The sequence below is a fragment of the Sphaeramia orbicularis genome, chromosome 22, assembly GCF_902148855.1.
Source record: "Sphaeramia orbicularis chromosome 22, fSphaOr1.1, whole genome shotgun sequence".
Lineage (NCBI taxonomy): Eukaryota > Metazoa > Chordata > Actinopteri > Kurtiformes > Apogonidae > Sphaeramia > Sphaeramia orbicularis.
Window position 1 is genome coordinate 42,295,454 of NC_043978.1, and position 27,229 is coordinate 42,322,682.

At 36.0% G+C, this 27,229-nt stretch overlaps 1 protein-coding gene across 1 annotated transcript in view; it reads right to left on the bottom strand.

Annotated features, from left to right (window-relative positions):
• Positions 1–27,229, bottom strand: part of LOC115413427 (leucine-rich repeat and fibronectin type-III domain-containing protein 2) — a 231,569-nt gene that overhangs the window by 124,774 nt on the left and 79,566 nt on the right. The window contains exon 2 of the mRNA XM_030126256.1: positions 20,242–20,372. The gene's annotated coding sequence lies outside the window, so the exon portion shown is untranslated. The remainder of the gene's footprint in view (positions 1–20,241; positions 20,373–27,229) is intronic.

Consider the following 27,229-nt stretch of genomic DNA (forward strand, 5'->3'; position numbering starts at 1 on the left):
AATAGGGTTGAAGATGGACCTGTGGAGTTGAATTAATGAAGATTTCAGACCCAAGCAGAGCATTTACAGTTTATGCAGACCACAGGGAAATGTTTTAAAATGTATAATTCCATTTAAAAAAGCAAAAATCACTCCTTTAAGTGATTTATCACCATTTCTTACAACATTATACTCTGTATTTTGTGTTTTTTCAGTTAAAAGGAGCTATTTTCCTATATTTAATATACTGATCATGTAGATGCTCATAAAAGCTCAGATTAACCCATAAAGACCCAAACAGCGACTGGCCACTAAAAACATCTATTGATCTAAAAGATTTAATAACTTCTGATCCACTAACCTTATCAATCCATGTAAATAATTGGTGAAAATGGAGTTTTTCATCTTTTCATGGTCATCAGATATGACCCATTTGGACGTTCAGAGGCTCAGAAGTGAACGTGGAAACACAGTCATCTTCTACAACATTGATTCACCAGTAAAACCCACAGAGTTGGATCAATGACAGTGGATGGAGACACTGGGTTTATGTTCAGTTCATAATAGATTTTACTAAAAAAGTCATGTTTTCTTTAGTTTTCTCTGTTTTTGATATAATAACCCTCAACTTTATCTCTGAGGTTTTATGGACATCTACAGGGTGTCCCATAAGTCTCCATACATAGGAAAAATAAACGTTTCTTGATATAAACCATTTTTATTCATATAATATGCTCTATATGACTGCCATTTGGTCGGGAACACATTTCAATGCGTGTCTGCTGAAGAACTATAAAGAAGAAATATAAAGAAATACATGTTAGGACCATATACAGTACGTATGGAATGTATTATGTCTCCTATGTATGGAGACTTATGGGACACCCTGTACATGTTCAGTAAATTAAATACAGGAAAAAACCTGATTTATACTTAAAAATGCAACATACAGAAGATAATATTAGAATAAATAGAGATAAATCAGTTGAGAAAGGTTAAAAATAGAGAGAAATTAATTCGGGAACAGACACAAAAGTAACACTGGGTCTTTATGGGTTAGAGTTGAAGGTTATTTTATCAGAAATAGAGGAAACAGAAGAAAAAATGACTTTTTTCAGCAAAATGTATCATTTTCTGAACATAAAATCAAGTGTGTCCATCCACTGTCATTTATCAATGTTGTAGAAGATGACGGTGTTTCCACGGTAACTACAGAGCCTCTGATCATCCAAATGGGTCATATCTGATGACCATGAAAAGATGACAAACTGTATTTTACACCAATTATTGATAGAATTAGTGGATCAACAGGTATTAAACAGTTTAGATCAGTAGATAGTTTTGGTCACTGGGTCTTTATGGGTTAAAGTTTGTATCACATATAAAGTACATAAATTACAGAAGTACACTCCAGAGGAGAACTGATCCATGCAGAGTGCATCCAGTTACACTAATACATAGTTGAGGAGAAACAATTAAAGGTTTCAGGCTGTTAGTTATAATGGCTCTACCTCTTATTGTAATACCTGGTAATTATGTCGTCTTTGTTGAGCTCAGTGCATGACACACAGTATTTTTTTTTTTTTTTTCTTCATTTTTTGCCAGTAAACACCAGACTGTATTATGTATCCGTTGTTGCCAGCTTGCATTGTCAGACATATTGCTATACATAACCAAGCTCACAATGAAGTAGCATTAGTCCCAAAGCCTCTATTACACCTGCTGGCTCACAGAGAATGGACAAAGGCTTATTGTAACTATTCATGGAGGCATAATGTATAGTTTTTCATCTCTATACAGCATCCCATGGAATTTCAAAGCTAAACCTTTTATCTCCATTTGTATTTCTTCCCCTTCGCCTTTGTCTTTCATACCCTACACCTTTACATAACTAATGTAGCGTGCATTTGGCACATTTAACACATTTTGCAGAAAAGCAGCAGTGACAAAATGGCTAAAATCTAAATGAAAGAAATGACTGAAGAAGATTTTCTTTATTCTGAAACATTAACCCATAAAGACCCAGTGCTACTTTTATGTTGGTTTCTCTATATCTAACCTTGCTTAAGAGATTCATCACCATTTATTAGAAATATTGTCCTCTGTCTTTTGCATTTTATCACTAAAATCAAGTATTTTCCTATTTTTAATTTACTGATCATAAAAATGTTCATGAAAACTGAGATTAAAGTTGAAGGGTTTTATATCAAAAACTGAGAAAACTGCAACAAAAAGTGACTTTTTCAGTAAAACCTATCATTAATTGAACATAAACCAAGTGTGTCCATCCACTGTCATTAGTCAAACTCCATGGGTTTTACTGGTGAATCAGTGTTGTAATAGATGACAGTAGTCACTTTTCATTGGACATATGCGCAAAACTTTACCGATATTTAGTAAATATCGAAAAAAACAGAAGTGTGTAATGTCAGTTTTTCCATTAAATCACAAATGCAATGATTTGTTTATTTATTATTGTGAGATGACATGAGAAGTCATTCCATAAACATGGCAACAAACATAAATATCACATTGTTTTACAGATGTATTCATTATTATTATATATTACCTCTCTATCCCTTACTAAATTAAAAAATGATTTGGTTTTCTTGTGTGTCCAGACATATCACGCCATGTTTCTTTTAAAACGCTTCTTCGCTTGTTGTAACGTCTGTCAACATCCTGTTTTTTTATTCACGTGACTCTAGTAGCAGAAAAAGGTCTTTCCATTGCAGTTTTGTGTGATATACTAATTGCACTACGCTGGAAAAACCATCCCTTGCCAGCGCAAAAACTTTTAATTGAAAAACAAGAGTTTGGGAGAAATTGTCATTTTTTCGTTAAGTAAATTTTTATGAGCACGTTTTTGAGAGTCAATGGAAACGCGACTAGTGTTTACACGTTCACTACAGAGTCTCTGAACATCCAAATGGGTCATATCTGATGACCATGAAAAGATGACAAACTACATTTTACACCAATTATTTACATGGATTGACAGGATTAATGGATCAACAGGTATTAAACAGTTTATATCAGTCGATGGTTTTGATTGGTGATGGATGTTTGGGTCTGCATGGTTTCAAAAGGGTCATAGTATCTGCCTGCCAATTATTTTGGAGTGCTGCTGACAGTGAAAACACAGTTTGTAAATTAGAAAATCAAATTCTGTTAGTGCACAATTAAGTAAGAAATTTGATGAGCAATGTGCCATCATATGGGATCCTAACTAGAACTCAATTATTTGGAGATGTACATTCTTCAAAATGATTGAAAATTGAATTGTGTCGAGCATAGAGCCGACTGAAATAAATCCCTAATCAGCGCCTTTTAAAAATCGGTATGCATATTGCACTGTGAGGTGCTGTTCTGTCTATGTCACATCTGATTATCTTCTAGAAAACACACATACACATGTAAAAATATTCCTGGCATCCCGGAATCAATTAAACATTCACAATGCTGTCAGCTTGTGAAATATGACTGAATTGCTTCTGCTCTTTGATGAAAGTGATGTTTCTCAACACCGTTCTGTTTGCAGAATGCTGCAAACCAGCTGCTGATGGCAATAACAAGACGCTGAGCAACAGAAAAAAAAAAAAAAGAAAGAAAAGAAATACCAGAAACACCCCAGAGAGGAAAGAAAAAGCAGGGCGGGCTCTATATTTAGTAGTCGCATCATGGAGTCGGTTCCTCTGATGAAGCAAGTGAAAAGTTGCTCCACATTTGCATGATGTGGGACTTTGTTTTCTGTCAGCACAATATATGTCATCAGTTAATTAGACGGAGAGAAATACACATCTGCCCATCCATAGATACTTTGATCAATTAAACATAACTAGCTTTGTCAGCAGTCGAGCAGCCACATTTTGATATGAGATCAGTGGTTTTTATTTGATTACTGCAACAGAGACAGGATTTTATTGGGTTTTAATTTTCTACATTTCTGTATTTTGATGCAGAAATGATTAAATTACCAGATAATAAGTTCCATGAAATAAAAGTATGAATAAACACATCAATATGGAAGATATTTGAGAATTATAATGAAAGAGAAGGTCTTCCTAAACATAAGGCAGCTATAGTTTATGACAGACAGACAGACAGACAGACAGACAGATAGATCTGTAAAAATTCTGTTTAATCTGAGAAAATAACCCAGACGTTTCCATCACACACTATAGAGACAAAAATATTGGAAAACATCACACATACAGTTTGTAGGATGTCCCATTCTAGTGTGTGATGAATATTGGTATGATATAAATGTTTATGTTGCTACCACTAATTATCCTAATACATATCAAATCAGTGATTCTCTTAAGTTGAAAGGTTAGTTGAAGAAACCAGACAGTTACTAGTGTTCTGTAATGATATAATTTATTATTAATTTTTATTATAGTCATTAATTTCAGAAACCTACAGGTAGAACACCTGAAAAGTCAATGTCTGGTAAAATAATGTAAAATAAAATTCTGAATAATTTCATAAGTATTTTAGTTGACAGTGTAAATGAATTTAACCCAAAAGACAAAGTAAAATGTTTATTCCAATGATATTTGTCAGTATAAAGGACAAGGGGCTTGACAGATGAGGAGAGGGAGGGAATGAGCAAGATGCTACTTGGTGCATTATGGGAAATGTAGGGTTATTATTTTTTCAAAAATGTATTTATTTATAGACAGACAGACAGACAGACAGACAGAAATTTGCCACGTTTCAATACTTTTTGCTGTGATGGTGACTAGTGATGTGTTCATGAAGGTAAAATGGCTTCAATGTTATGAGTCAACAGCCTGGAAAATTATGAGTTCATTTGCAGACAGGCTTTTGTCATTGTTTAGTGCTATTTTTTTTTTTTTTTTTAGCTATGTCAGTAAAACCATGTCTAGTTTACAGAATTTACAAATTGTATTTATATTTATAATATCCATCATTTATGCTTCTCATTTTGCCTAAACCTATCCAAACCTGAGCTATAATGTTGTTACAGTATAAATGTTACAGCTATGTAGTATCTTCAGACGCTATCAACAGTATTTTGTATCTGCAAAGTCTGTGCCTCCATTACTTATAAAATGAATCCACCACTTTGGATGATTTCCCTTTTTATTGTTTTTTATAAGTGGAATCATTGTCAATATTATTTGACTTTTTAAAAAATAATTTACAAAATTAAACTCTTACTTAAATATGCAAGGGAAATTCCTACAAATCAATGTCAACAAATGGTGCAGGCCACAACAAACCACGCCCCTCACACATATTGTAGCTTATTTTTGGCACTGATCCAGCTGATGTCATCATGTCTATGCATGTGCTGATGTCAGCATATCAATTGCCTCTATATATGTGCCAAGTTTAAAGTAAAATGAAACAAAATTGATGTTTTTTGTAGACATTTGAAATTTTGCCCATTATAAGTAAATGGGAGAAAAAAAAAAGATTTAAAAAATTTGTTAAATATTTGAACTTTGACCTACTTTTCTCAAAATGTAATGACATGTATTCTGTGTCACTGGCAATCTATAAACCTAATTTAGTATGAATTTGCTGCTACAGACATGTGAAATTTCACCCAGTATAAGTAAATGGGGGGAAAATGAAAAAATAAATAAATAAAAAATTATAAAAAATGTGGACTTTGACCTACTATTCCCAAAATGTAATCAGATCTGTTCTGGGTCACTGGCAATCTATAAACCCAATTTAGTATGAATTCAAAGAATAGTTTTTGCTGCTACAGTGTTAACAACAAACAAACAAAAAAACCAAACCTAACCAAAAACAATACCCCTTGCCTCCCCTTTGGGGGCGGGGTAATTAATTCAGAATATATAATGTAAAATAAATGATTTCCTAAATATTCACCCCCTTAGAAATGACTGAGCCAAGTCAACAGAGTTTGTGAATCGAAGATCACATGAGTGCAGTGAATGTGTCTCAAATGTAGCATAAAAATAACCAGTGTGTGGACGGTCCAGTCACTCCGAGCAGCTCTGTGAAGAGGTTATTGAAAAATATAAGTCAGAAATGCAGAGGAAAACACTTTATATCACATTTGGGAGTGATAAGAAATTGAGCTTATTTGTCATTTGTGAGCAATTCAACACATCCTGTGGCTTTTTCCTTATTTTACCTCCATACTTTTCTGTAACTCTAACAACTCAAATGTTATCAGTGCAAGATACTATGAGAAATGTAAAAACCCTGTCAATAACAGGCTTTGTCAAAAGGAAAACACATTCGATATAAACCTCTATAAGTCGCTAAGGCCTGTATATACACATGACGTAGATAATAAATGACGCTCTATGAAAGCAGATATCAGTCTCAGCCCATCAGAAGTATTTAACGCATTAGGTAAAGCCCTGAGTCATATCAGCGCAGACAGAATAGCGGTTCAGTCAACACTGTCTCAGCTGAAAAGCGGCTGCAGAATGTATTGTCCTTGTCCTATTCCTATTGTACGCACCCCTCTGGAGTATAACGTGATTACTCATGATATTATGTTTTTTTATTTGTGCCAAAGAAAAGTGGGAAAAACTGTCCCACACTCTGGTGTAACAATCACACAATCAATAGTGTTAATCAAATTTCTATTCATGCTCTGTCGCTGTGAGTATCTCTGAGGCCTTGGGCTTCGGAATAGAGGGAGATGCGGAGACGACGGGTTATAAAACTATAGAAAGTTGAGGGTTATGGAACCCAGCTGAGTTGTTTTTCTCTGTGATTTACAGAAAATAGCCTGGCTGCCCTTCCTTTTGAATCAATACTTTTTTAATCACGGCAGGGTATTTTTTTTTATTTATTTATTTTTATTTATTTATTTGCAGACAGTTGTCTTTCTGATAACTATATACTCACAGCCTTTGTCTTTCTCTAGGGGTTAAAGCTAGGATTTTTAATGTCCAATTTCACATTCTCTTAGACATAAGGTGAAATTGCTTTTAGAATAAAAAACCAGGACATAAAAAGGAGAAAGCTGAAAGTTTTGAACACTACTGTGCGTGGTTTTGACAACTGCATTTGCATATTCTGTCTGAAATAAACCCACCTCATAACTTGGTGTCAACAATCACAAATTCTGGATTTCAGCATCATTAATTTTTCATCCAGGTATTTCTGCTTTAACAGAGAAAGTATCTTTAAATCTGCATATGACTTTCATCACCGATTTTTCATTAAATCTATAAAACCCGAGTCGCAGCCTAAGTATCACGAATCTGTAAGTCCTTCCGTGAGTATGTGCCTGAATCTCTTCCCTCACGGTGAACAATTTCAAAGTGTACTCCACCATAAACAATCCATTCCTTTGTTTGTTTGGTTATTTTTTTTTAGATTTCTTATGTTGTTTTTACCAGATTTGAATTTGTCTTTGCCTATATAGTTGTATTTTATTGTTCTGAGCCCACTTTGCATCTTATTTTATCACTGTTTTACTTATTTATTCCCTTGTTTTATGATTTGTGTACGGCACTTAGTCCAACTGTAAGGTTTTCAAAGTGCTTTATAAATGAAGTTGGTATGGTACAAGGTTATTATCGTTAACGAAAACTAAAGAAATGACAAAAACTAGAATTGAAAAAACATTTTCGTTAACTGAAATAAATAAAAACTCTAAAAAAAAAAAAAAAACGATAACTAACTGGAACTGCATTGTGTGCTTACAAAACTAACTAAAACGAATAAAAATTTTGGATAAAATTCCCTTCGGTTTCATCTTTGTCATTGTCGGATTGAAATCGATTTATTTCGCTCAAGCAATTTTAGCTAGCGGCACCATACGGCACTTCACGGTGCGTCACTTCTAGTTACTTGTCGTTTAGAGTCGGCCTCTTGTCCCCACTCTACCTGGAAACATGGAGACTGAAGTTGGGAGAAAGCAGCAAAGTCCTGTACGGGATTTCTTTGAATATATATGATGGCGAGGAAGATAAAAGATGAAAAAACTAAAACTAATCCTAAAACTAAGCATTTAGAAAAAAACGGAAACTAATAAAAACTAGCAAACCTGCTCTTAAAACTAATCAAAATTAACTGAATTAGAGAAAAAAAAGTCAAAACTAAATAAAACTAAACTTTAATGAAAAATCTAAAACTATTATAACCTTGATATGGTATGGTATGGTATGGTTTATAAATAGAGCTGGTAGGTCAGTCGGGCATTTTTGGAAATTTGTCGCAGTACGCATTGTGGGAACCAGAGCTCCACGCAGCTGTAGTAGCAAGAGGCAATGAAGCCGTTTCCATGTTTGTTGCCGCTGTGGCCATAATGCAGCTGCATGGAGCTCCACTTGCTTTAACTTAGGTTCTATAGTACTGTACATTACATTGGAAGACGAAGCACAAACATAGACTATTAGTGGATGGAGGAACCGTAGCATCACCTATTAGTCTCTAAAATTCTCTTTTGAAGCCAGCAGTTTACGATTTAACCATCACCATTTTGGGTTTTTGGAGCCAGAAGTGACCATATTTGGCCAAATGAGGCAGAGCTTCAGGAACACAAGGGGTCAGGGGTGAGCTAATGCTAAATGCTAACCTTCAGAATCGGTAAAATGATCGACTCCAGTATGTAATCTTACAGTCTTGTTAGTGGAATCTATTAACCACAAGTTCAGTGGAGCTGTCAGTCAGGAGAAAATATGTTTTATCAAGTAAATGGAAATTCTGAAAGTGCGACTCTGCAGGTGAGTAAGCTGTCATACAGACCTGTCAATCAAAGTCCAACACAGTAGACAAATGAGTTTCTATCTGACCTGAGATCTGATTAATGGAAGAAAAAATGTACAAACTAACTACCAGATCACTTAAAGGATGAGATCAGACCAACTCTTGGAAAGACATTATTATCATAGTATTTCAATGTAAGTGAGCCACTGCTTTTTGGTGCTGCCCCCAGTGGCTGTCGGTGGTATTACAACTTTGAGATACACTATATCCCAGGTGTCAAACATGCGGCCCGGGGGCCAAATCTGGCCCGCCAAATGGTCCAGTCCGGCCCTTGGGATGAATTTGTGAAATGCAAAAGTTTCACTAAAATATTAACAATCCTTTTAGTTCAGGTTCCACATTCAGACCAATTCAATTTCCAGTGGGCAGGACCAGTCAAATACTATCATAATAACATATAAATAATGACAACTTCAAATGTTTCTCTTTGTAAATGTATATATTTTTCATGTATTTACACTAAAAGCAAAGTATAATTTTGCAAAAAATGTGAATAACCTGAAATGTCTTAAGAGAAGTAAGTACAATTTTAACAATATTCTGCCTGTTACTAAATGTTTTGTGTGTATTTGTAGATCCACTGTGATCTTTAAGTTATAATGTACATGTGTAAATGATAAACTGAGGCAGAATATTGTTAAAATTACACTATTTTTTCAGTTTGTTCATGTTATTCACATCTTTTGAAAGGATAGTTTGGAGATGTAAACCTTTTCATAATGTAAATTCATTTTTTTCGCTCTAAAACATAGAGAAAAGTTCGGAGTTGGCATTATTTATATATTACTATGTTATTATTTTACTGCTTCGACCCACTTCAGGTCAAATTTGGCTGAATCTGGCCCCTGAACTAAAATGACTACAATGACTGCACTATATGGACAAAAATATTGGGACAAATTGAATTCAGGTGTTTCTTTTCTAACAAGTGTCTGGGCTCCAAAACAATAACGATAAATGTCAAAATATAGTTTTACATTGTGATAAATATTATTGCATTGCATTGGTTATTTTTGTTTAAATTGTTATCTTTGCCTCCAAAATGCCTCAGACATGGTTTTTAATTAATTTCTCTCAACATTGACAATGATTTTAAATGTTCTACCTCTAAATTAAAATATTTTTTTGTGCACTGACTGTAAATAATAAAAATCATCTACTTTCTTAACATCTCACCTATGAACAAAAACCTCCCATTCAACTTAAAGGAAATATTGATTGCTATACATATATTGTTGTGTTATTATACTTTTGTCTATATAGTGTACTTCTACATTGGCTTCATTTTATAACAGAACACACCAAAATTGTCCCTGATATGGACGACTTCTCCTGCTCTACACTGTAAGCCCAGATAAGTAGAGTTTACTAAGTGACTGCACTTAAATGATTTGAGTAATGATCGAGTAATCAATTGGTTTAAGTAGGTTCAACTTTAATGCTAAAAGTATTGAACTTAAACTATTAAGTAGAAAGCACTAAAAGACAAGTTATTTGTACTTTAAATCTGTTGTAAAATCAACCCCACTATCCAACCATTCACCTCAGCACTTTAGGTTACACTGACTAATGTTCTCAATTGCAGGCAGATTAATATATAATTGATTAAACAACTTTTTTTTAAGATAATCAAACTCAAAATCCTATTCCTGACCAAAATAGTTATGAAGTCATTCAAGGCAATATAGTGAAGCATGAATGGAAGTTAGCTCAATGTCATTTGTCAGTACAGGAAAAGCTTTTAATTTGACAAGATATTAAGATTTCTATTGTTCAATAGCAGTCGAAGATGAACAGGAAAGCCATTGTTCTTCCTATGGCTCTGACTCATGGTGCAGCTCTACAAAAATACTAAAACAAACACAAAAAGGCTAATAAACACTGCCATACACACATTAAATCCAAATTAACACTAACATCACAACCCCGCTGAACCCCTGCACATAAAAATAACACATTTTCAACAACATGCCCAATACCCCCAATGCAATGCGAAGATAAAAAGGTGCACTGTAAGCCCGGAATTTGTATTTACTAAAATGCTTTAATTACAATGCACTTAAATGATTTAAGTTTTATGATGGTCATGACTAAAACTCAGTGATTTAATTCCATTCAACTTAAACTTTTTCGTACTTTCAACTATATCTACAAATTAGTAGAATATACTTAACACTTTATGATGTTACTACATCATAAAACTTAAATCATTAAGTGCATTGTAATTAAAGCATTTTAGTAAATACAAATTCTGGGCTTACAGTGTACCTTTCCAAACACACTGTCTGTGCATATTCTGTCAGACCACTGGAAACATGTGAGCATCACATCCTGGATTTCAGTTTCAGATGACGTCTTAAATTAAAACCTGAGACTAATCAGACGAGGGAGCGCTAAACGTCTGAAATAAATGTGCCTGTCTCAAACCTTTGAAGACACATTCAAAGCAATGAAATATTAAACTGTGAACATTAAATGGGTGAAAGTGATTCACTTCACATCAGACTATCCTCTTTCAGTTTTAAAGTCTTACTTGACTTTCAACCTTTCAAATTCCTACTAATTTCTGAAACCAGTTTCACCTCAGTCTTTGATGCCCTGATGTTGTTTCAGACAGTAATGACTATATCAGTTATTATTCGAGTTATTTTTGTCTTTTCTATGCTCTGAAGTGAACATGACTGGTTTGATCCACTTTCTCCCATCGTACATGTTCAGCTGTACAGTTTGTACACAAAAATAAAAATCTCCAAATTCTAAAAAAAAAACCCAAAAAAAACCATGCAGGCTAATTATACTAATGCGATGTTAGATGTTATTGTCATACAGTGAAACTCCACACAGATTTTTTTCCATTAAACACATACAGTAGCATCCACAGCTTTTATATGGGAGCAGTTTCTTTGACTCAGAGTCTAATTATGAAACCATTGTAATATTTTCAGTACATCAGTGTGAAATGACTTGGCTGTTCATTCAAGTTTGAAATACATCGGCACTAAACATTTTGGCAGCCTGCACCCATGTCTGCTGAAGTTTTATGATGTGACAAAATGAATATTTGATGACAATTGCTGTTCATAAGTGTGATGTGTAATTATGGCAGAGTAATTGTTTGCATTTCTTTCATCATGTTGCTGCTCCTCTTCACTAATATGTTGCGTTATTTATCATCAGAATGCATGGATATGAATCGATTTTAATGGACTGACAGTAAACAAGGGCACTTTTTAATTACATGCAATGGGATTTTTCTAATCCATCCTTGTGCTGGGTCATAATACTGCAAGGACCGGCCAGTAGCCAAACTTATTAATGTGTTTTTGTTGTGGGCTTCAGTGTCCCATTATGAACCTTGACATGAATTATACAGAACCCACATCCAGCTAATTAGTTGTAGCTGGTTATCCGCTCAAAAAGAGACAAAGATGTGCATTTCATCGCACAAGTATACATCAATACTTCATTAAATTAGAGCTTACAGTATCAAAAGTAAGCATATTTCTAGGTAACAGCATATGGTAAGTCCCCAGACACTATCAAACCGCCCAACAGTTCACAATTATAATGACATAAAGAGGTGAAACAACACCCCTGATAACAGTTTTATCCACTCATGTGGTAAAACAGGTGACTAGGGCACATCATCAAGCAGCTTTAGGGGCTGAATAGCTAATGTACAGAGGTACGTAGGGACGTTTCAAGATTGCCAAGGATGATGCGATCCCGCTCTCAAGCCTTCATATCCCTGGGGCTTGTGTTACTGTTCATCAAGCAGGGTGACAGTTTTGGGACAAGTTCATAAACAGCTGCTGTAGGAGGCTGAGCTATTCAGGGATCTCACCATCCAGACATTTTCTGATCAAAGCTCAGTCAGCAAAGGAAAAAAGAAAAAAAAAAAAAAAAAACATTTTTGCGGCACAGAAGATTCTGCGCTACAGTTTCATCAGCCAGTTTTTTTATATAATCTGCACGACTGTGGGATGTAGCAGATTTTGTTTGACTGTCAAGTTTGGTTTAGTTCCTTGGACTCAATTTGTTTGGGTAAAATATAAAGCATTTCAGATTGCTCCATATTCCTGTCACAGATCTCTTAGAAATGGCTGCTGAGCATACCCACTCGAAAAGATAGCTGCAGAGGAAACAATGCATCTGTGCATCGTTCAAAAAAGTGATGGAACTTCACTCTCAATGCAGTATCACTTGGTCATGTGCCAACAGTTGTATTTTTTGTCCTGACACCAAAAAAAAAAAAAAAGCATTTTTCCTCCACACAACACAGAATTAGACTATATTCAGTTTCAGCAGAGCACGCGGTACATTTCCACTGTAGGTGTTCTATGAGATGACTCAGGTGACATTGAATTGTTCTATAATGAACGTATCATGGGACCAATGGACACAGTCACTGAGTACCATTACACTGGGAAGTCACATCCATATACTGTAACGTTATTCTAAAAACCAAAGCAAAACTCAACTAAACTCATTTAAAAGAGCAAAAACTGAATGGCTTTCCATGTCATAAAGGTAATATTATTGCTACTGCAAGTGGTTTTAGTATGGTGTTTATTGTGTCAAAGCCTGAAGTGCTTATTTGAGGGTGCAACTGACATTAAATCTGAAGATGTCCCTGATGTTAGTGGGGTTGCCTTTGAGCAACATTTAACGACCCATGCTCAGCTGTTGCAAGGGAAAGATTCAGCAATATTGAGCATAAGTTAAGCAAGTTGAATAGCCTTGTTAAAAATGTTTAAATGACATTTTCTCCTCTTGACTAAGGGAAAAGTCCAATATCTCTGCAAATACTGAACCATCTACAGCAGGGGTCACCAACCCTGGTCCTCGAGAGCTACTATCCTGCATGTTTTAGATGTATCCCTCTCCCAGTACACCTGATTCAAATGATAAGTCTATCATCAAACTCTGCAGAAGCCTGATAACAACCATCAGGTGTGCTGGAAGAACATCTAAAACATGCAGGATAGTAGCTCTCAAGGACCAGGGTTGGTGACCCCTGGAATACACTATATCAAGAGCACTAGTCAACAGGATTTTGCCACTAGGAGAAAATTACTCCATTTTATCCCAATGCTAACAAACATTGGTTCTAAATCTGAATTTCTCCAGCATGTCAGGATTTAGAGTTATACACAAGTCAGTATCATTAGTAGTTTGTTATGTCTGTGTTTTTTTTTTTTAGTTCTAAGTGAAAAATCTGGTGCAGTCCAAAGTGATGGGAAGCTGATTTTTTTAATTGAAGCCCTGGTTGGAGAATTCATTGATGATCCCACTGTGATTCCAATCAAAGCTCCGCTCTCAAGAATTAACAGCTTGGAATTAATTTGTGGAAATGGTGCAACATTTTCTGGGCAACCACAGAGCCCCAAAATCTAATCAACTAGTTGAGAACATGTAAAAGCATATGAACAGATGGGCTGCAGAATGTTGACTTGCACAATTTCTTCCTCTTGCGCCTTTATTTATTTATTTACTTTTTTTTTTTTTTTTTAACCAAGTTTAGGTAATGTAAGTGGTGAACATGGAGAGCAGTCTAATAAAGATATTTCTGAATTGGAAACTAGTTATCAAGGACAGGATTTCTGCAGGTATAAGCAAATCTCATTTCATGCTTTTAAATGCCCTTTTTAATGCCACTTCAAACACATTTAATGCCCATGTCCAACTGCAGGTACAGTTTTATTTATAGTTTTATGACCGTTTACCATCGACAGGCTTTAACCAGGTTCTGAATAGTTACTCCTCCAATCATTTTTGATGAAACTTGCATTTTCCCATTTTTCCAACATTTGCTAATATTCCCTCCACTCTTTCGCCACAACATGAGCACACTCACAGCATGTTGCATTCCAAGCATCCGGTGTTGTGACTTCATGCATCAGCCATAAACAATAGCCAATTAAAGGGTTCCACCTCTCATATTTCTGATCAAAATTATTAAATGCTTATATAATCAAAACAATTTGTGAATAACAATGTTTTTTTCCATCAAGTGAATGAAAATTTTTAATGCCTCTGCACGTTGAATTTAATGCTTTTTAATGCCATTTAACCCTTTCATGCATGAATTACAAGAACCTTAATCAAGATTTTTTTTTTTCTTGAGTGATTTTATTCCTCTTTAGGCATTAAAAAAAACAATGCGATATATTTTTTTTATTAAGCTATTTTTCATGGAGATGCAAAAATGTCCACTCACCTGGACTCCATGCATTTAATTTTTGAAGCAAAAAAACTGTTTTCTCACATTTTAACATACTCTAATACTAGTCATTACTTGCTTCATGGAGATAGCATGCAAAAAAAAAAAACCTTTTGTCGTTAATGACAATCTAATAACAATAACAAGGGATTGATTTACACTCAAATATGTTAGATCAAGTTTATCCAGAACAGCAAAGTTACAGTAATGCTATCAATTGCAGTGTACGGGATGATGCATAAGTGTCCACTGTGATGGCTGATATGACACCAAAATAACAAAGTCCATGGATATATGAGAGACCAGCTGTAGAATAGCTGTCCACTGTAGTGACCACTATGCATGAAAGGGTTAAGGCCTTAATTTTCACAAAATCTGTTTAATGACTTTTAATGCTTTTTAGTGACCCGCAGAAACCCTGAAGAAGCTTCAACTCAAACATGATGGTGTTTACTGTTGGTTCCTACAGGAGAAAACTGCCACAACCCACAAGAACATGAAACAGTGAATGAAACATGTTAGGGCCAATCTGATGAATCTGCTGCTCAGGTTTAGTCTTCATTCATATCTATAAGTACATGTGACCAAATTAGCACATGCTGTCTTCAGAAGCCGCCATTTTTTAAAAACATGATGACATCACGTAAAATCCTGACATCCTGGACAAATTCTGATTGAAGTTTGGAATCAACTTGTCTGATCAGATCAGATGCCTTTCTTCTAGTATCAGAGGAAAGCTTTTTTTGTTTGTTTGTTTGTATTCATTGCAAAGTTTGAACAGCTTCATAATATATCACAACTTGTGCAGTGCACCTCATGGGTATAATAATAATAATAATAATAATAATAATAATGATGGATTGGATTTATATTGCGCTTTTCTGGACACCCAAAGCGCTTTACATTACTGACCCATTATTCATTCGCTCTCACATTCACACTCTGGTGGTGGTAAACTACATTTGTAGCCACAGCTGCCCTGGGACAGGCTGACAGAAGCGTGGCTGCCAATTTGCGCCTACGGCCCCTCAGACCACCAACAAACATTCATACACCGGTGTGGGTGACACTGGAGGCAGGGAGGGTGAAGTGTCTTGCCCAAGGACACAAAGGACTGACTAGGACAGAGCAAGATTCGAACCGCCAACCCTTTGGTTATTGGACGACCCACTCTACCACCTGAGCCATGGCTGCCCTGTATAAGACTTAATAAATGAATATGTGTATCAGTCTGCATGTCTTTAAATGGAGGGTGGGTGTTATAATATGTCTTCAATGTAAACCAGTGTACTTGCATCAATGATACACACATTTATAGGCAGTGAAATTAATATTTTAAGCTTTATTCCCTAAATTATAGCCTGTCATTCAAGCCACGTATCATAGTGGAAACTTTAAGTGAGCTGAAAAGTCCAAACAAGCCTCTAATCAAATATCCCCATCCTATTACGCTGTAATACAATCAATCCACAGAGAGCTGCATTTCACTCACTCCAAATGTTGGGCACTGACATATTGAGATCACATCAATATTCCATTGGCTATTATTAAAATTCATATTATGGGTGATGGTGTGTGTGTGTGTGTGTGTGTGTGTGTGTGTCTGTGTGTGTGTGTGTGTGTGTCTGTGTGTGAGCGTGTGCTGTGGAAGGATCTTTATTTGGCATATCAATTAGTCTGTGTTTAATGTGACAGACAAAGGGGTTTGTCCTCTTTTAAGGATTTCTCTTCCTTAAAAGTAGTAAAAATATATCAGAATAATCCTGAATAGCTCAACTGTTTTGGTGGTTTTATTGAGAGTCAGTGACGGTTTAAAACAGGGGTGTCAAACTCATTTTCTTCCGGGGGCCACATTTCAGCCCAATTTAATCTGAAGTGGGCCGGACCAGTAAAATAATAGAACAATAGCCGATAAATAATGACAACTCCAAATTGTTTTAATACAAAAAATAACATTCAATTATGCCAATATTTACATTTACAAACTATTCAAACAAAAAGGATGTGAATAACCTGAAAAAAAGGAAATTTGTTAAGAAACGTAAGTACAATTTTATCAGTGTTATGCCTCGACTTATCATTTATATTTATATACATGTGCATTACAGATCAGATCTACAAAGGCACAAAACATTTAGTAACAGGCAGAATCTTGTTAAAATTGCATTTAATTTTCTTTAGACATTTCAGGTTGTTCATATTTGTTCAGGTTATTCGCATTTTATTGTTAAAGGATGGTTTGTTAATGTAAATATTTTCATAATTTAATGTTTTTTGTACTAAATCAAAGAGGAAAAAATTGGTGTTGTCATTATTTATAGGTTATTATGATATTATTTTGGAGGTTGAGGCCCTAACTTGCACTTTGCAAATTCATCCCGCGGCCCGGATTGGAACCTTTAGCGGGCAGGTTTTGGCCCCCGGGCCACATGTTTGACAACTGTAATTTAAAAGATGTAATAAAATGAGTATGTTTGCACACGGGGTTTCCAGTATGGATAGTGACACTGAGTTTGGGTGAGATATGAAGGCTTTTTGCATATAGTTCACATCATTTTCATATTTATCAAACTATTCACTGGGCCATAATGTCCTGTGGTGCACTGTCATCACGGAGGCGATAACTCCCATCAGGATATTCCTTTCCCTCACTTGTCTGTAAATTACAATAGCATTAGAGGTCTATGTTTATAAGTCTTTTGTTTTGCATCTTGGTGTCCTTTCAAACACGCCGGAGACTTATACTCACAAGGATTTCTATCCATAAACAAGCCTGTCAGCTCTGAATAAACCAAAAAGATCTGCAAATTACTGAGACCATTCACCGAGATGAAAACATAAAAAGGAAAAACAAATCCACTCATTTCACAGAGTGAATTAGAATGAACACAGCTACTCCCTGCCATTGAAATACAATTTACAGCTTGTCTGCGGTTTCAGCTGACCTGCCTGTCCTTCACAGTGCCCTGGGATTCTCAACCTATAAAACAGGTATTATTACTGGAGAAATATTCTGCGTCGGTCCTAAGGGGAATGTCATTGCCCTAACCTCATCTGTGGCTATATCATTGGTAGTGTGTGAGCAAGTTACAGTCACCGAGAAACAAAGTAGAATTGTCTTCAAGAGGAAATGAGAATGCCAGAGCCTGAGAAGGAGCAAGGAACCAGCCACAGATAGAAGGAAAGAAGGAAGGAAGGAAGGAAGGAAGGAAGGATGAAAGGGAAGGAAAGTACTGAAGAAAGGTCAGGAGGGACAAAAAGTACTGGAGGAAAGACTGAAAAGAGGGGAATGAAATGGAAAAATAGTTAGAAGGAAGGAAGGAAGGAAGATCAACACTAAAAGGAAAGGAAAAGCTAAGGAATGGAGAGGAATGGAAAGGATAAGGAAAGGAAAAAGAAAAGAATGGATAAGGAAAGGAAAACACAAAAAGGTAGAGATAAAGAAAGGAAAGGAAAGGAAAGAAAGGGAAAAGAAAAGATAAGGAAAGAAAGGGAAAAGAAAAGATAAGGAAAGGAAAGGAAAGGAATGGAAAGGAAAGGAAATGAAAGGAAATGAAAAGATAAGGAAAGAAAGGGAAAAGGAAAGGAAAGGAAAACAAAAGATAAGGAAAGGAAATTAAAGGTAAGGAAAGAAAGGAAAGAAAGGAAAGGCAAGATAAAGAAAGGAAAGGAAAGAAAGAAAAGGAAAGGAGAAGAGAAAGAAAGGAAGGAAAGGAAAGAAAATAAAAGAAAAGGGAAGGAAAAGAAAAGATAAGGAAAGGAAATTAAAAGGTAAGGAAAGAAAGGAAAGATAAAGAATGGAAAGGAAAGAAAGAAAAGGAAAGGAGAAGAAAAGGAAAGGAAAGAAAAGGAAAGGAAAGAAAGAAAAGGAATGGCGAAAGAAAGGAAAGAAAAGAAAAGATAGGGAAAGAAAAGGAAAAGAACAGATAAGGAAAGGAAAAGATAAGGAAAGGAAAGGAAAGGAAAAGATAAGGAAAGGAAATTAAAGGTAAGGAAAGAAAGGAAAGATAAGGAAAGGAAAGAAAGAAAAGGAAAGAAGAAGAGAAAGAAAGGAAAGGAAAGGAAAGGAAAGGAAAGGAAAGGAAAGGAAAGGAAAGGAAAGGAAAGGAAAGGAAAGGAAAGGAAAGGAAAGGGGGGTTATTGGAATGAGGACAGAAGGGAGAAATAAACAAAACAAGAACAGGAAGGGAAATAAAGAATGGTAAGGGGAGAGGTAAGAAAATGATGGAAAGAAAAGGGCAGGAAAACAGGAGGAAGGTAAGACGAGGGGGGAACAGTAGGAAGGACAGAAGGGCAGAAAGGAGTAGAAAGAAAAAAAAAAACAACAAGGAGAAAAGGAGATCAGGTCTTATAGGTCTGATTCCTGTGAGAATTGTTTGTCCTGACTCCCTCCTTTAGAATAAACATCCATCTGTCTTTAAAAATAAGAGAAAATGAAAGTGTCCACTTAAGGGGAGAAGTACTGATGGATTTTTCATCTACAAAAGTGGCTGTTTCGTTGGATTCACATTCTTCTCACCTCAAATACATGTGCAGACGTCTAATCACTCTGCGGCGCAATCACAACATCTCTGTATGTCTGATGACATGTAGGCTGAGGAATTACACAGTAAACCTGATCCTGTCAGGACGACTCTGCAGGACTGACACTTTAAAAGCTTTTTGAAACTGATGTAGACGTTCATATAAATGGGCAAACATCTGAGTTATCATCTTTTTTTATTTATTTTTTTATTTGGAATAGCATTGGATAATAATCTGCAAAGAGAAAGCTGCAGTGTACATGCTGCAGTTACTGTATTTGGCAGCGTTCAATGAAGGTCAGTAGTGGCTCAGTCTTTTTTATGCAATTAACCCAGTTTCGGAGTGAGACAGCAATCTATGGGGAAGCAATTAAAATCCGAATCCTCCCTGTGTGTGGACCTCATACTGAAAAAAAAGGAAAAAAAAAAAAAAAAAACAACCTTGAACATCTCTGCATTTGTTTTGAGACTGATTAGTGGTTTTCTTTGTGTATCATGTTTGAAATAAAAGGAGAAAGGACAAGAGGAAAGATGACGGAAGTATAGTGTAAGAGAGAACAGAAAAAGAAAGAAAGGACTGAGGATGGAAAATGCCATTTGAATATCTCTGTCTATCATCATCCAAGGTGACACGCTTTGCCTAAAATCTTATCTCACTTATTCGTTTCTTCCTTTCTTTTTTACACAAACAGAGCTGCCAGTAAAGAAGATGTCCTGCTCTGTATCTGTTTTCAAGGCTCCACTATGTGCATGTCGTGGATGAACATACTGTGTACTGACCTTGAATTCCTGCTGCGGGCAACAAACAATCCCAAGTCTTGCTCCCCCTCCCACGGATGGTCGTTGGAAGGTGATGTCTGTGTGTGTGTACTGAAGAAGAAGTCCAACACCTCATCCGTTCACTCTTCCACCTGCAGGAAAATATGGAAGAGAGTAGAACTGAATAGGACTGGTTTTAGACATTTGTGAATCTATGAATCTGTATCTGTATGTATGTATGTGTATATATGTATGTATGTATGTATATATGTATATGTATGTATGTATGTATGTATGTATGTACAGGGTGGGGAAGCAAAATTTACAATATTTTGAGGCAGGGATTGAAAGACAGTGTATGACCAGTTAGTTTATTGAAAGTCATGAGAATTTATTTGCCACAAGAAAATTGACATAATAGAAAATGTTTTTATTCTATGTGTCCTTCTTTCTCAATAACTGCCTTCACACGCTTCCTGAAACTTGCGCAAGTGTTCCTCAAATATTCGGGTGACAACTTCTCCCATTCTTCTTTAATAGTATCTTCCAGACTTTCTCGTAATAGTTTTGCTCATAGTCATTCTCTTCTTTCCATTATAAACAGTCTTTATGGACACTCCAACTATTTTTGAAATCTCATTTGGTGTGACGAGTGCATTCAGCAAATCACACACTCTTTGACGTTTGCTTTCCTGATTACTCATATGGGCAAAAGTTTCTGAAAAGGTATGGATAATAGTGTTAGGTATGATTATGACATCAATATATGTTTGGTTTCAAAACAATTGACGTAGTGCCTGCTGAGAAAAAACAACTAAATGTTCATTGTAAATTTTGCTTCCCCACCCTGTATGTGTATATATATATATATATATATATATATATATATATATATATATATACACACACACACACACACACATATATATATTTGTATGTACTGTATATGTATGTATGTGTGTACGTATGTGTTTGTATACATATTTGTATCTATATATGCTTGTATGTATGTATGTATGTATAATTACATTTACATTTATGCATTTGGCAGATACTTTTTTCCAAAGTGACTCACAGGGAAAAACCAATCAAATCACTCAATCAATCAAATTGTATTTATATAGTGCCAGATCACAACAAAAAGTTATCTCATGACACTTTATTTATAGAGTTGGTCAAAACCAGACTCTAAGCCAATTTACAGAAACCCAACAGAATCCTCTGAGAGCAAACACTTGTGACTGGTGACAGTGGCGAGGAAAAACTTCCCTTTAACAGGCAGAAACCTCGAGCAATAATGTATGTATGTATGTATGTATGTGTATATGTATGTATGTCTATATATGATGTATGTATGTATGTATGTATGTATGCATATAATGTATGTATGTATGTACGTATGTATGTCTATATATAATGTATGTGTGTGTGTATGTATGTATGTCTATATATAATGTATGTGTGTGTGTATGTATGTATGTATGCATATAATGTATGTATGTATGTATGTCTATATATAATGTGTGTGTGTGTGCGTGTATATATATATATATATATATATATATATATATATATATATATATATGTATATATATGTATATGTATATATATGTATATATATGTGTGTGTGTGTGTTTCTATGTATGCATGCATGTATGTTTGTATTATATCTATCTATCTATCTATCTATCTATCTATCTATCTATCTATCTATCTATCTATCTATCTATCTATCTGTCTACTGCAATTAAAGCTGCAGTATGTAGGATTGTGGCCAAAACTGGTACTGCAATTACATTCAAAATACTGTAGAACGTGGTATCCTCTCCTCCTCCGCCCAGGCTAGGGGTTGCCAGATCCCGCATGAGCATCCACTACTAGCGTTTCCTCTAATCCTTGCCACCACACCATAAGTTTCATACAAAAAAATCATCACCAGACTTACTCTACATAAGTCTAATATATAACAGGCCAGAACAAACGTCCTGCACAGTCAAATGAAAATTTGCGAAGATTCAGGAGCTCTAACCCCCCCCCCCCCACCACCACCACCACCGAACCACGGACGCCGAACTACTGACACCCCCACCACCGAACCACAGACACCGGACTACCCCCCCCCCCCCCCCCCGACCGAACCACGGACGCCGAACTACCGAACCCCCCCCCCCACACACACACACTTTCCGGACTACTGATCCTCCACACACACACCGAACCACAGACGCCGAACTACCAACCAAACCCCCCGGACTGAACCACGGACCGAACACCCCCCCCCCCCCCCCGTTCGGATTACACACCGCTAAATGAACAGGTCACTTCCACAGAAAACACTGAACTACAAGGAGCTACCATGGCAAGAGACAAGTCCTACACCGGTACCTGGTCTGTTCACCAGTCCCGGACCGGCAGTCTCTTCACCGGGGCCAGGAGAAGAGACTGCTGCCCGGCCCCGGAAGAAGGGACCAGGTGAAGAGTCCGCGACCCCAGCTCTGAGTGGCTCTTACCGGTGGTCAGACTAAGGCAGGGCCGGCGTCGGTCTTCAAATCCTTCTCCTCTTTCAGCCGTCTCCATGTTTCTAAATCATCTCCTATACATCTCCTTGTTTTATTTCTCACTTTGTCACGATGTATTTGGGAATAATAAGAGTCCTTTTAGGTTTAATAACGTCAGACATTTGTGATCAGAAATGTTCCAGCTGCAGCCCATGGGGATCTGGCAACCTGGATGCTGAAAGGCTTCTGACTCTGTGATTAGCAGACAGGTGATGGGCGGGGCATCAGACCAAAACACACAATGTCAACATAAACATCATTTCAGGGCTGACACTGAGCTTTTCAACTGCACATATTCTGGCTGGACTACTACTGTCAGTGAGATCAGTATTTGAAATGAACATGATTCCTTAATGTCTGGTGACAGTCAAGGCAATTTTACAATTACTTAGAACATAATTCCTACATACTGCAGCTTTAAGATACATTTTCATTGCATGGATCTGAAAAGTTAACAAAATGTCTCTCTTTCATTATAATCTCATCTTGAATCCCATTTGATAATAAAGATGTATTTCTCACTATTCTGCCTCTGGCATGTGTTACAACATTGTATCACATCATCTTGTTACGGTCGTCTAGTCAATTCAACATTTCTGAATTCAGTTATCACAGAAAGCGCCATTGCATTCAAGAGTAGTACAAAGTGCATCTTGGGATATTTGCCAGCCAAGTCTACACATGGAAACACCATCATCTTCTACAACATTGATTCATCACTTGGTTTATGTTCAGTTAATGATAGATATTTTACTGAAAAAGTCACCTTTTCTGCAGTTTTCTCTGTTTTTGTTATAATAACCCTCAACTTTAACCTGAGTTTGTATGAACATCTTCATGATCAGCAAATTAAATATAGGAAAATACCTGATTTATACTGATAAAATGCAAAATACAGAGGATAATATTATAATAAATGGTGGTTAATCACTAATGAAAGGTTAGATGTAGAGAAAATGTTATTAGGGAACTGACACAAAAGTAGCACTGGATCGTTATGGGTTAAATAATCATTTTTTAATAAAACAAACCTATAAAGTGCGTTTAAAAGTACCAGCATTGCTTTAGCCTTGGAAAGTGTTTGCACTTCATGCTTTGTTTGCTTGTTTGTTTTATAAAACCCATCATGAGTAAAAGTCCGGTGCTAAAATGATTGACATCTGTGATGAAGACATGAATGAACAAAATAAGCAGTGGATGTGAACCTTTTGGTCAAACTGTGTGAAATAACTTGTAATTGTAAAACCATCAAAGAATGGAACCAGCTGCCGGACAGTCTGAAGTTGTCTATTGATCTGAATAGTTATTCACAAATTTTTAAAAAACACATCCTCAATTCCCAACTGTGCCAACATGAGATGCATATATATATATATATATATATATATATATATATATATATATATATATATATATGTATATATATATATATTCACTGGTAAATATTTTAATGTATGTTTAAGGGTTGATGAATTCGAACACATTGATTTTTTTATGCATGATTTTAAAACTTGTGTTTTAGGAATGAAGTATGATGGAACTGCATTTTTAGGAAACATTATGACATTGAAATAAATACACAAGTTTGTAACTAGTGTAATTATGAGCTAAGATTAGTTTTGTATTGCATGTAATGTAAATGTTCCATATTGTGTGCACACCTACCCAGGGACAGCGGATGGAAAGTAGCTTGTAGTTAACTCTGGTGCAAAGCACCTCTTCTCTTTGAGATTAATGTATTTGTACACTGTCTCTGACAAATAAACAATAAACTAAACTAAACTAAATGAGTCAGTTGATGCTGAACCCCAGTTTGCAGGTTTATTCAGTGAAATCGGCCATCCTTTAAAAAAGCCTCCACAACCTTGAACCCAGTGTTCCTCCTAACGTGTTGTCCTGCAGGTCATGAAATGGGGTTGCCACACCTCACAGCCTTGGGTCAACATGATAATTGGGGGCATATCTTTGTGACTTTGCAAATCCACTTCAACGTGTTTTCAAGGCAGGTGCCTGCGGCGTACATCACTCAGCTACCAGCCAGCTTCACTTGGAGCTAAGTGCTGTGCCAATTATTGCATGACACCACCATCCATATCTGTTCTCATGGAAATTCATAATTTATGACACATCCGCGTTTCTGCCTCTGGGGACCTGAATGCTATTATCCTGCTAAAGTGAGATCTGATTGGACAGCTGCTATCTCACTTGCTTCTTTGAAGTTTTACTTCTTCAAGTGCCCTTCTATAGTCGCCATAATGTATCATCATCCAGCAGAAGAGACATTATGTGAGAAGAACAACACCAGCTCCTTCATTCAAATTGGAAACTGTAAAGCTCGGGCTGAGAATAATTTCAGATGTAGGTCTGAGATTCATACGATGATACAGTCACTGTATCTGTGGACTGCAAAACTATTCCTCTATAACCCTTCAAATTTAAAATATGCTTCAGTTTACCTTAGAATTAGCATAACTTCTGCAAACCGTCTTAATTCAACGAAAACCATCTAGTAAGTGTTAGAATGACTATATGATGTATACTGCTGATTGAAAACACATTACACTATGTGTCATCATGCTTCAGTCTTTCTTGGATAAAAAGGCTGAAACGCTAACAAGCATGGGTGGATTTTTCACTGCATCAGTGATTAACATAATTATGTGGAATGCACCATGTTGGAAAGGCTTAAAGAGTGTATGGGTTATATATAAGCAATCTGTTATCTTTGTTGAACAAAGGAGTTTAACTAGTTTCAACATTGCAGTGTCTTTGAGTTTGTGCAGTGAATGTAATACAGCATCCTTCCTGTCTTTGAATAAAGTAGCAAAAAAAAAAAAAAAAAACATTGTGTTTTGTTGACAGATAACCTTGACTGATGAATCAAGCATTGATTGTGTTGTTGACTGACACAAGACAAGGATGCAAGAATGGCACTCATAGATGTTCTTGTCTTTTGTGTTAATTCCTGTTAAAACCTGTTTTCTTTGTTTTCTTAAGTCAAATGCATTTGATAACTTTTCACAATCATCTTAATCCTGTAAAGCCTGAACCATTAAATCACTGACAGAAAATTCCAGTTCTTTAAAACTGGAGCCTTAATCGGGCTGTCTGAACAACGCAAAAAATGTTTTATCAAATATCAGTTTCCATGTATGAGTTTCAGTTTTGTATCATATTTGATACATCGGGTCACAATGCTCAAATATTATTCTTTTTGACCACACAAAAACATAATAAAACACAAACATGTCAAACAAATTGGTAATTCCTTTTCAAAACTGGCAAAGTTCTGCCTCCTTCCTCATTAATGACAATCTTGTTGTGTCATTGGAAATCCTCTGGTGAAGAGTCAAAACACGGTGAAGTCCCGTCAGAGAGCGAAATTTAATTGATTGCCATTCCAACATTTATTTCAACATAAAGTAGTTCCTTGTTTTGGATAATCCCTTATGGTCCAACTACAGTAAAAATGAATTTAAAAATAAAAATGTGGGTCATTTAGCAACACTAATCTGTCAAATTGTTTCTAAAATGTCCCTCAGAGAGATTTCGAATACTGTGTTTTGACTCTGAATGAATTCCTCCCCCTGGTGGATTATCTATATATTGCATGTATCTAATTGTATACATCAGGTTTTTCAAGAAAAACAATATCACACTGATCATGTAGAGGGCTTCAAAACTCATGTATCAAATGTGATACGTTTGCCATTATAAGGTTAACTATTAAAGCTGAGTTTTTTACATTTACCCGACACCTAATAGAAAATGAGGGTTGACAGTGGATCGTTAGTCCTCGTGGATCTAACAGCGTGACTGTTTACAGAGATGGGTATCAAATTAAATGTGACTGTCTGAGAAGTCAAACCAAAGCTTTTGTGAGCGAAGGGATCTGAACCTTCCTCTAAAGCCCTGTATAAACATCATAAACTGAGAAACACCATAGTCACAATAACTGAGGGTGTGTTTGATCTTTCAAGATTTTTATGCTAGAAGACAGGCTGTGTCTGCTTTTTTTATGCCGAGGGGACTTAAAATGCATTCGCCCACTAAGGTTTGTGCTGGGTACCCACAGCGGTGAATAAACACATCAGCTTGAGTCCAGCCCCCTCTTTCTTTCTCATATTTTCCAGTCTATTGCCTATCATTCCACTGCCTCATTTGAGCATCTGTCCCTACTTTGCAGAAAAAAAAAAAAAAGTTCTGCATGTCCATTACTAAAAATGCTGGCTGAGAAATCTTAAGGACTATGCCAGCATTAAAGAACATCCTAGTTGCTGTGAATACTAGTAAATCATCTCAAACATTAATGAAAAACTTTCCTGTCAGATACATTAATTATTTGTTCAACTAATTCTTATACAAACTCCAAATTACACAGTGTCAACAACACCAGAAATAAAATATTGTCTGAACCTGTTTGTTCGTTGTGCAGAGTGTTTTTGCATCCT